Source organism: Petaurus breviceps, unplaced genomic scaffold (assembly GCF_028583685.1).
Source record: "Petaurus breviceps papuanus isolate PSGF00001 unplaced genomic scaffold, PetGlider_PUasm1.0 187, whole genome shotgun sequence".
Lineage (NCBI taxonomy): Eukaryota > Metazoa > Chordata > Mammalia > Diprotodontia > Petauridae > Petaurus > Petaurus breviceps.
The window spans coordinates 24,242,341-24,253,097 of NW_027185799.1; the positions used below are offsets into that span (position 1 = coordinate 24,242,341).

The following is a 10,757-nucleotide window of genomic DNA, read 5'->3' on the forward strand; positions in this document are numbered from 1 at the left end:
TCATTTTTCTCTGCTACCTCACAGGCTTGTCATGAGGACTGAATCAGATAACATTTGCATGCATGCTTAGCACTAGTCCCTGGCACATAATACATGATTAATAAGCTCTTCTTTCCTTCTTCCCTTGTTGCCAACTTTCCTACAGGGAATAAAAGGGCTTCCGGCAAGGGTGGAAGCTTGGGGCAGAGCCTTGGCATCCCTGGGGGTGAGGCACAGGAGGTTGACCAGACTGGAGACTGAGCTGCACAGGTGATGGTGGCAATTTCTGGCCATGACTTTAACTTCAGCTTCCTGCCGAGGCAGCTGCTTGTGAGAGGTGCACATAGTGCAGGGAGCCTGGAGATGATCTTGGACACCCAGAGTGGTTGCTTTGGAGAGAAGGAGTAGCTCATGGGCATCATGGCCAAGGAAATGCTCTTTAAGGTGTCCACATTACACGATCAGATTAGCTCAGACTTGTGGGCAGTGCAAGGCAGGTAAATGGAATTCAGTGGGAGCCTGAAAGGTTTGTATGATGGCCAGGATAGGTTGGGAAAGGAAGAGCTCAGTACATCAGGACCAAATGACTATGTAGAATTCTGACTTAATTCAGAGAGACTTAAATGGAGAAAGAGAATTACTGCGGAAGCGCCCGAATGAGATTTGTGTACCAACATCAGTGAAGAGGCACAAAACTTGGAGTTCACGGATGAAGGATATGGCCCTTACCTGAAACTTCATGACTGTTACTTTAAGTATTTTACTGGAAAATATCTGAGAAACTAAATTATATTATGTAGCTGCCTATCTTTGACCAGTAATTTGGTATTCCCAAGGAAAGGAAGAATGCAGAGTACAAGAGGTACCTGGAGAAATGCTTGGATACCTCCAGGACTATATGGACGAGGTAAAACCCGTACAAAACCAGAATAAGCTGTTTGGGAAGACTCTGAATGAATTTGAGAAGTGGGAAAATGGTACCTTGCCAGACTGGCCAAAAGAGACAAGCAACTCACTGACCCACACTGGAACCCATCTTGACCTCTCTGTGTTTTCCCCCTAGAAGGAGTTGGCCTCCTTGTGCCTGAACAAACTAAAATGTTCTCTCTTGACTTTAGGACTGAAATGTGGTGGCACAGAGACTATTCAGCATGAAAGGTAAGCCCCTGGAATCACTTGACTCCTCTGTTTACTAAGAATACCAAATCGAAGAGGACCAAGAAGGACAATGAGAAAAAGAAAGATATTGCTTTCCTTAAAGCCCAGATCCACAAATATGTAGATTCTTGGGGAGTACTACCATCTCACACGAAAGTGTGCAACACAAACAGGCAGGGAAAGAAGAGAAAAGAGAGGAGGAAGAAGAAGAACGAATAAGTAAGAGTGAACGTAAAGAGAATAATTTATACCCCCAGAAACCTGCCCCTGGGTTGGGATGGCAAACCCATTCCCTACTGTCTGTATCAGCTACGCGGCTTCACTATCAACTATAACTGAGATTTTTGAGAAGAACACCTCCTGAACACCCAAGGCCTCCCAGAGGCACTTTGAAGAATGGCCATGTTCATGACCTGAGGTGCTTGGGCATTCCAAATACAGCTCACTTTGCTGAGTTCCCCAGATTGAAGATATTCCCTCTTTTTGGGCCAAGTCGAAACTGCAGAAGGCTTCTGAATGGTTGCAGACTGACATTGTATGAGGATTCCAGTGGAAATATTGTAAATAAGAAAACATATGAGGACTTGAAATGCTGTAAACTGCTCTGGTGTCTTGAGGACAAGCTCCATGAATGGTTGAGCATTCTAGGATTTGGCATTTTTCCACTCCCACACAAGCACATGTTCCTACAAACTCTAGTATAAGATCTAATATTATAGCATGTGTCTCATGGAGAGAAGAAATGTAGACATAGTGAAGGTCTGAAATATATTTAATTTTTTGCTTTATAGTAAAAAGGGTTCTGGGGCAGCTAGATGGCACAGTGGATAGAGCCCTGGTATCAGGAGGACCCAAGTTCAAATCTGGCCTCAGACACTTGACACTTACTACTGTGTGACCCTGAGCATGTCACTTAACTCCAGCTTTCTTGCAAAAAAAAGTTCTGCAAAAAAACAAAATTTGTCTAAATTCCTATTATTTGGGCCATATCTACATCAATGTGATACATACACTTTTCAAAGTTGCCGTTTTGCAATAGTTCCCCCATACACACACACACACACACACACACACACACACACACACACATACACAAACACAGACATACACACTCCCTACCCAGAGGTATAATTCATAACTTGGGTGGCTTGACTTGTAGGGATTTCATTGCTTCCAATTTGCTGCATCTACTTTAGCATATTAACTGAGACTAAGGAATGGCACTCAGTTGTTCCCAGAAAGGCTCTAGTAAGTTTTTCAGGAAATGTGCCACTTAATGAATGCATGATGACTGTTGTTTGGTACTTCCCCCATTAGAATGGGAACTCCTTGAGAGCAGTGAGTGTCTCACTTTCCTTTTTTATACTCCCTCCACTTAGCACAGCACAGTGCTTTGCATATGTTACTGAAAAAATGCTTTTAAAAAAATTCATTTTTTAATTCATGTAACCAACTATGCTTATGAGATTAGAACTGAACCTTGATGTAGGTAGAGAAGAGGGAGAAGAGGGATTCCAGAGGAAGGCAGGGAAATGGGCAGCCCTCCACTACAGGCAGTCTATCTACTGCACTACCTAGCTGCCACATTTCCTATTTATAAGGAAGAATTCTATGGCAAGATATACCTGTGTGATGAGGGAAGAGTAATGTAAGTTATTCCAAAGGGAGTTTTTTGTTTTTAAGCATTAATAAAACTTTTCTTTTTAAGGTGAATTGAGGACAGCTTGCAGCCTTGAGTCCCTGGCTAAGGGCTTGGCATGTTTTTTGCCCTCAGAGTGGAATCCCCAAAGTCTTTTTATACCTTGTTCAAATATTTTAAACTGTAATCAGTCATGGTGAGTCATCTCATGCCACAGTCTTCCCTAGCCCCAACTTCCTCCAGAAGTGCCAGGCCTGGAGTCAGAAAGACCTGAGTTCAAATGCAGCTTCAGACACTTACATACTGTGTGACTCTGGGCAACTTCCTTAACACACTTGACCTCAGTTTTCTCATCTGTAAAATGATTGGGAAGGAAATGGCAAACTGCTCCAGTATCTTTACCAGGAAGTCTATGCTCTTTATGGCCCTTAGGAGGCCAAGTGGGCTCTCTCCCATTCTCTTCACTCTAGCTGAGGGAGCTTCACCTTCATTTTGAAATGACTGGGTTCACTACATGATGTGGTAAAAATAAATAATTCCTTGACTCTGCTGATAAACGACAAGCTCATTCTTCACTGCTTCATGGAAGGAGCCAGTGCTTTCATAGCAGGCAGGGGTGATATGTTTCTTGATGGACACCATGGCACTTCTTTGCCAGAACCATCAGCTGATACGATCAAGAAAGAATATGGCCCCTTTTCTCTCTGCTACAATTGAACTAACACCAGCCTCACCATTAGTCTGGGTCTGATGAGTCAAGGTCTGGTTATCTCAAATCCTTCTTCCATCCCTCTAGGCTTTTGAAGGCCCTACTTTATAGAAACTCAGTCAAGTCTGGTTTGCTTCTCCATTCAGAGGTTAGAATCTAGGTAGGGTGAGAGTTGGAAGGAAGGGTTGACTTCCAATTTATACTGCTGTTGCAGCTGGTTCACATGCCACAGGAGGTATAAGGAAAACAGCACTAAATTTGGAGTCAGAAGACCTGGATGTGAATCCAAGTTCACCCCTTACTACCTGCGGACAGTGTGATTTAACCCTTGTGGGTCTCAGTTTCCTCATCTGTAAAATGAAAGGATTAGACTAAATGAATTCTAAGATTTCTTCCAGTTCTAAATCTATGATCCTTTGATACAAGAAGGAAAGAAAAAGAAATAGAAGGAAAACTAGGGTCACTAAAAACATGATTGTTTCCCCTACGGTACTAACATGTCCATTACTCAGTACTAACCTGTCCGTTACTCTGTAATAAGATCAATGGTCTGGGATTCACACTTCACTCTTTTGATTGTAATTTCTTTCTGATGTCTTCTTCCCTATGATTCCCACTCTGTTTCTTCCTGACAGCATGGCTAAGCAAATGTAGATGCCCAGATAAAAACTCACAGTGGGTTCACCGGGGACTTGCGAATGCAAAGAGTTTCTGTGAATGAAGGACAATTCACAGCTAGTTTTCAGATGAGAAAGTGATGGATAAGAGCAATCTAAAAACAGGAAAACTTGTGAAATGTGGGCAATGCAATGCAGCTTGACTCATCAGTATGCGAGTTATAAAAAGTGGAGAAAAATGGTTCTGCTTCTCCTAAGGTGCAGGTTGTGAGGTGCGTTTCAAGGCATTGGGAGGAAAGATGGGTAAATTCAGAGGACTGGACAAAATCCGACTGAGTTCATAATGCTTGAAGAATATAGATTGTTCTTAAAAAATGGAGCACCTGTATTGGCTATGTTTTTGCTTAGAAGAAAGAAGAGGAGAAGGGAGGTGGAAGACATAAGCTCCTTCTCTGCCAGCAAATGGTTACAGTTGCAGAATAAGAAAGGAAAGAGTCTATCAGGGCTCATCATTGAGGACAAGTCGGGAAAGCAGGTCTACCTAATATTCATTCAAGGCCTAGAGTTACAGTCCTGGTTCTGTCACTGTTTATGGGACCTTGGACAAGTTCACCTCTGTGGGCATCAGTGCTATATCTATTGAAAAGATGATTAACAACTTCTTTATCTCCCTATGTCATAACATGGTCATTATGGCAAACTGGTCTGATGAGAAAAACTCTGGATTGGGTATAAAAGAACTGGTTTGGGCAGGTCTCTGAACCTTAGTTTCCCATCTGTAAAATAAAGACAGGATTTTCTGTCCATTTGATGTGATGTTATAGTTCTATGATCCCTTGCTGTCCATTCAACATTCATTCAACAAGCATTGGTTAACCATTCACTAGGTGCCAGACTGACAGGAGGTATATATATAATGGAAAGAGAATAGCTTCAGTGTAGCAAAGACTTAGATTCAACTCTAAACTCTGGTGATAGAACCCTAGACAGGTCATCTGACTTCTCTATGTCTTGGGAACTTTTATAATATATCAAGTTGTTGAAGATACGCATTGGTAAAAAGGTTCCCTATACTCATGAAGTCACATGTCCAGGCCAAAACAAAATCACTCACAAAGCCCGCTAATATGTCAGGTACTGTGATAGGAGCCAGGAATACAATCACAAAAAAGAAATAATATCCACCTTCAAGGGGGTTTACCATCCCTTTGGGAGTGAAGGTGGGGGTAGGGCCACACTGGATAGTGCTAAGTCTTTACCAGAAATGTAAGGTAGAACCAATATTCTGATAGACACCCACACCACTATTCAGTGTCCTCTTCCCCTCCTATAATGACCTTTTCCTTCCAACCTTGCCAGTCTTCTTTGCTTTCCAGAAGGCATTCTCCAACCTAAGGATATTTGCTTTTTATTAAGGGATTTTCTAAAATGTTAAGTATTTTGTCAAAGCAATTGGAAGAGTTGTTTTTAACTGGAGGAAAGAAGGGATCCTTCCTAGAGAGGAACTTAGAGGGCATCTAGTCCAAACTCTTCATTTTACAGCTCAGCAACCTGGGGTTCAGGAAAGTTAAAAGATCTGCAGAAGGTCACAAAGTTATTCCAGTAATAGAATGTGAGATCCAGACCATGTGCTCACTACACTGGCACAACATGGAGCTTCTCCAGTCACACCATATAAGGCATACTGGGGCTGAGTAGAGAGTGTTGGATTTTGTGTCAAAAGAGGTGGGTAAGCTCTGCTAGTTGTGTGACCTTGGGCAAGTCACTAGAACAGGGGTTCTTAAGTTTGTAAATTGAAGGAGTTGTCTAGAACTTGGGTTCTTAACCTGGTGTCTGTGAGCTTGTTTTAGAAATATTTTTATGACTATATTCCAATATAACTGGTTTCTCTTGTAACATTATATATTTTGTTTTAGGCTTTTAAAGACATTCTTCTGAAGCAGGTTCATAGGCTTGATCAGATTGACAAAGGGGTATGGGACACAGATACAATAAGGAATTTTTGGTCTAGAAGAGCTCAAAGGTCCCTGTGACTCCTTAATCCTAGAACCCTCTAAAGAAGCTCTCCCAATCCCCCTGCTTATAGATCTGCCCTATCCATACCATTTGACATTCCAACAAAACAGAGCACTGGTGGTAGGGGGTATCTTGGGAGCAAGGAGGCATAATGTTTTACCATTTAAAAAAATTAAATGAGGCCAGATGCCAAAGCTAAGAGAAAAACAAACCGAAAAATAGAGAGGGGAAGTTTTTGTCTCCTTACAAGTTCTCTGCCAGCAGGCAGCCCTCAGGCATGCTTCTAGGGGAGCCACAACCTCACTGCTGTGGAGAGGAGGCCTTGGCAGGCTGTTTAAGATGCTCTTGCCTAAAAATCCTGCTATGGGGTCTGTCATAACAACAGCCCTCTGTTCCCCATGACAAAGTGTGTGGGCTCTCTCTGCACTCACCTACCTCACCCCATCCTTACCCCAGCCATTCCTGTCTCCTATTGTTCTATGCCCAGGCTGACAGCTTCCTGTAAGGGGACTAGCTCAGGACAGAGACATGAAGAAGAGGTTCAGATACTTTCTGCTTATGAAACTGTGGGCAAGTCATTTCCCTTATCTGAGCTCCAGGTTCCTTCCAGATTTAAAACCTAGGATTCCATAAAATACTAAGATGACTTAGAGGCAGCTGAGTGTCACAGTAGTGCTGGATAGTAAGTTAGGAAGACCTGAGTTCAGCTCCTGCTTCAGACACTCATCAAAGTGTCATCAAAGGCAAATCACGGAGCTTCAGTTTTCTTATCTGTAACAGAGATGACAACAGTGCCTACCTCCTAGGGCCGTTTCAGGTTAAAATGAGATACTATGGTAAAGTACTTTGCAAAACTTAAAGTGATATATACAGTTGGGCCTGAAGTCAGGAAGCCCTGAGGCTAAATCTGGCCTCACTGTGACCCTGGACGAGTCACTTAACCTCTACCTGCCTCGGTTTCCTCCTCTGCAAAATGGGGATAGTAATAGCACCTCCTTCACAGAGCTGTCCTGAGGATTGAATGAGATAATATTTGTATCAGTGCTTAGCACAGTTCCTGGTACATGCTTAATAAATGTTTATTTTCTTCCTTGTTGTCAACTTTCCTATTTAAATAATAGTAATGACTCCTGGAGAGGGTGGAGCCTTGGTGTCCCAAGGTAAGGCACGGAGACTGAGTGCCTTGAGCTGCCTTGTAGCTCCGTTATGAGGTGAGACATGGAGGTGGTCTTGGAGACCCCCCAGAGATACTTGAAGAGGAGGATCGGATCACCTTGGACCATCCTATGTGGGCTGTGCAGGACAGGTAGAGAGAATTCATTGGGAACCCTAAACAGGATGGGTTAGGAAAGGAAGAGCTCAGTACTACATCAGGACCAATGACTCTGGACAATTCTACAGCAGACTCAAATGAATAAAAAGAATTCCTGTGGAAGTGCCCAGATGAGATTTGTTTGCTAGGTCAGTGGAATCTGAAGAGCTTCTGAAAGCCAAAGAGATCCTAGAGAAGAGGCACAAAGCTGAGAGTTCATAAACGAAGTAGCTTATGGCTTTTACTGGACCTTCATGACGATTACCTCAAGTATATTCGTTTGAAAGTTATCTGAAAAACTCTATTATATCTTGTACCTATCCATCTTTGATCTCCCTAAGGAAAGGAAAGTACACCTACTGAACACCCAAGGCCTTCCAGAGGCACTTTGCAGAATTGCCTTGCTCATGTCATGAGGTACTTGGGCATTCTAAATGCAGCTCACTTTGCTGATGTTACCCAGGTTGAAGATGCTCTCTCGTTTGGGGCCAAGTTAAAAGTGCAAAAGTCTTATGTATGGTGGCAGTCAGACACTGAGCAAGGATGTGAGGTTGCCACTGGAAACCTTGTGCATAAGAAGATGTAGGAGGACTTAAAAATGCCATGGACTGCTCTATCATCTTGAGGACAAGCTCCATGAATTGGTTGAGCATTCTAGGATTTCACTTATTTCTATTCTACACAAGCACATATGCCCAAAGACTCTGCTACACGATCTAACATTCTAGCATATGTCTTGTGAAGAGAAAAAATGTGGACATAGTGAAGGTTTGAAATATTTTCAATCTTTTGTTTTGTATTAAAAAATGTTCTGGAAAAATTTTGCCTAAATTCCTATTGTTTGTTTTATATCTTTAATGATTTGATACATATATGTAGGGATTGGAGAAGATAGTCTCTGACTGTCGGTCTATGATCCTATGATCCCTGTTCATATGTTAGTTGGTAGTTACACAAGGAGTAAGTGACTTTATTGAACTTTTCATGGATATCATCTTAGTCATTATCTTTGAAATTCATAAGATGTGGGCTAAGTATGCTAACTCAGTGGTGAGGGGAGATAGAGAGGGGACATTTCCACAAGGAATTCCTGTACCATGAGCCAGCATACTGGGCTTCTGCTCTACGAATGTCCATGAGCATTGTCTACTTTGTTCATTTGATTCTTCTAATTTCACTCTAGAATTCTTCTAAACTCACTCTGAATTCCAATCCTGCCTGAGATCTTTATTAGCTGTGTCACCCTGAACCTATACTTCTCTCTCTCCGTTTCTACATCTATAAAATGGGGATAATAAGTTCACTCATAGGGGTGTTGTGAGGGTCAAATAAGATAATATATGTAAAGTGCTTTGCAAACTTTTAAACGCTATGTGAATTCCAACCATCGTCATCATCATCATTGTTGATTGGGTTTAACTTCTACCTCTGTCACATCTATCTCTTGTGACCTGGAGTCAGTTACTTAACCTCTGTGGACCTTAATTTCCTCTTCTGTATATTGAGGGAGTTGGACTAGATGAACTCTCAAACCTCTTCCTCTAAGTTTATGAGCTTACAAATAAGGCTATCTCTATGGTTTCCTCTATCATGAAATTTTATACAATCTTAGCATATTTTGTGAGAGTCATCTTATTTGGGGGGAGTTTACTTTCACCCCAAAAGTCCAAACCCATTCCTATTTTTTTTCTTTTTTGCTTTTTGGAAGGCAATTGGGGTTGCCCATTGTGCCCAATGTTGCCCATTGCCCAATGACTTGCCCAAGGTCACACAGCTAATAAATGTGTCAAGTGTCTGACAACTCAGGTCCTCCTGACTCCAGGGCCGGTGCTCTATTCACTGCTCCACCTATCTGCCCCTCAAACCCATTTCTAAAAGACTTGAGCCTGAAGTAGAGAATTTGTTCAAGTTATTTTGACTCAGAAAATATTCTAGACTTTTGAGTGCTCAGCTGTGAAATGTCTTATTATATCATTGTCTTCCTTTAATACTGTCCAATCAGCTGCTTCCAGCTTTCAGTACTGGACAGAGATCTTTTTTTTTTTTTCAAATAGTTTTGATATCCTGTTTCTCATGAGATTCATTTACATTTTTTGATGGACAACTATACTGTTCTATGTGTCTGAGAATGGATCAAAGGAGAACAGGCTTCCTATCATTTCTGTCTTCTTTATGAATTATAAAATTAAATATCCTCCGAAATTAAAGTCACTCTCCATGCAAGTTATTCCTTGATTATATCATCAAGAAGAAAGACCTAGCCTAATAGAAAATCAAAAAACACTTCTGACTAATCTTTCATTTTCACAGAATCATATACATCACAAAAGTGTTTTATGTGCCTTCTTTCATATTTCTTTCAAAGGAAATGATTCTATAAGAACTTGATTGGCAGAAAGAGCATTAAATTCAATGTCAAAGAACTGAATCTCAGCTCTTGCTATTCACTTTCTGTGTTACCTTGGACAATTCACTTAACTTTTATAGACCTCAGTTTCCTCATTTGTAAAATTCTAAAGCTGCCAGTCAAGAGGCAGCCTCTAGGAGGTTCATGCATAAAAAAGAGTTCCACTAGAAAGAAATATCTCCCAGGTCCCTGAAGTAGAGGGTTGACACCTACCCTAAATCACGCAAGAAAAGAGTATATTGGTAACTATAATACCAAAACTCCATGATCTGGGCATCCTATGATGGGAATAAAACATAACATTAACCACTTTGGTGCCATCTTTGATAAAATGGACTTCCATCTTAGATGAGGTTTATTAATTTTATTAAGAAATACTATTTATTCATACTAACATGAATTTATATAATAGTTTAAACCTTATGAAATGGGTTCCTCACAACAATCCTGTGAGGCAGATAATATAATTACCATCATCATTATTATTCCAGTGGGGTTCCCAGGGCAACCAATAAGATTCAATAATGGATGATGGGAAATAACTGTTGTTTTTGTAGGAAATGTGAAGTATGAAGTGGAAAGGGCACTGGACTTGAGGAAAAGAGAGGCCTTGGTGGGTTCAAACAGACACTAATTTTGTGACTGTAGGGAAATCATATACCATCTCAGAACCTCAGTTTCCTCATTTATAAAGTGAAGATAGTATCTGTAGAACCTAACTTACAGGGTTGCTTTAAGGCTGCTAGGTAATATAAGTGGATAGAGAGTTGGTCTTGATGTCAGAAAGACTAGAATTCAAACTCTCTATCCAACACTTACTAGCTCTATGACCCTGAGCAAGTCATTAACCTGTGTCTGATTCCTCATCTGCAAAATGGGAATAATAGCAGCTACCCTCAGCAGGTTGTTGTAAGGATCAA

The 10,757-nt window shown here is 41.2% G+C and overlaps 1 pseudogene; it reads left to right on the top strand.

The window, feature by feature from the left end:
• The first annotated feature begins 252 nt into the window (after positions 1-252).
• Positions 253-8,055, top strand: LOC138163065 (splicing factor 3A subunit 3 pseudogene; annotated as a pseudogene).
• Positions 8,056-10,757: the final 2,702 nt, after the last annotated feature.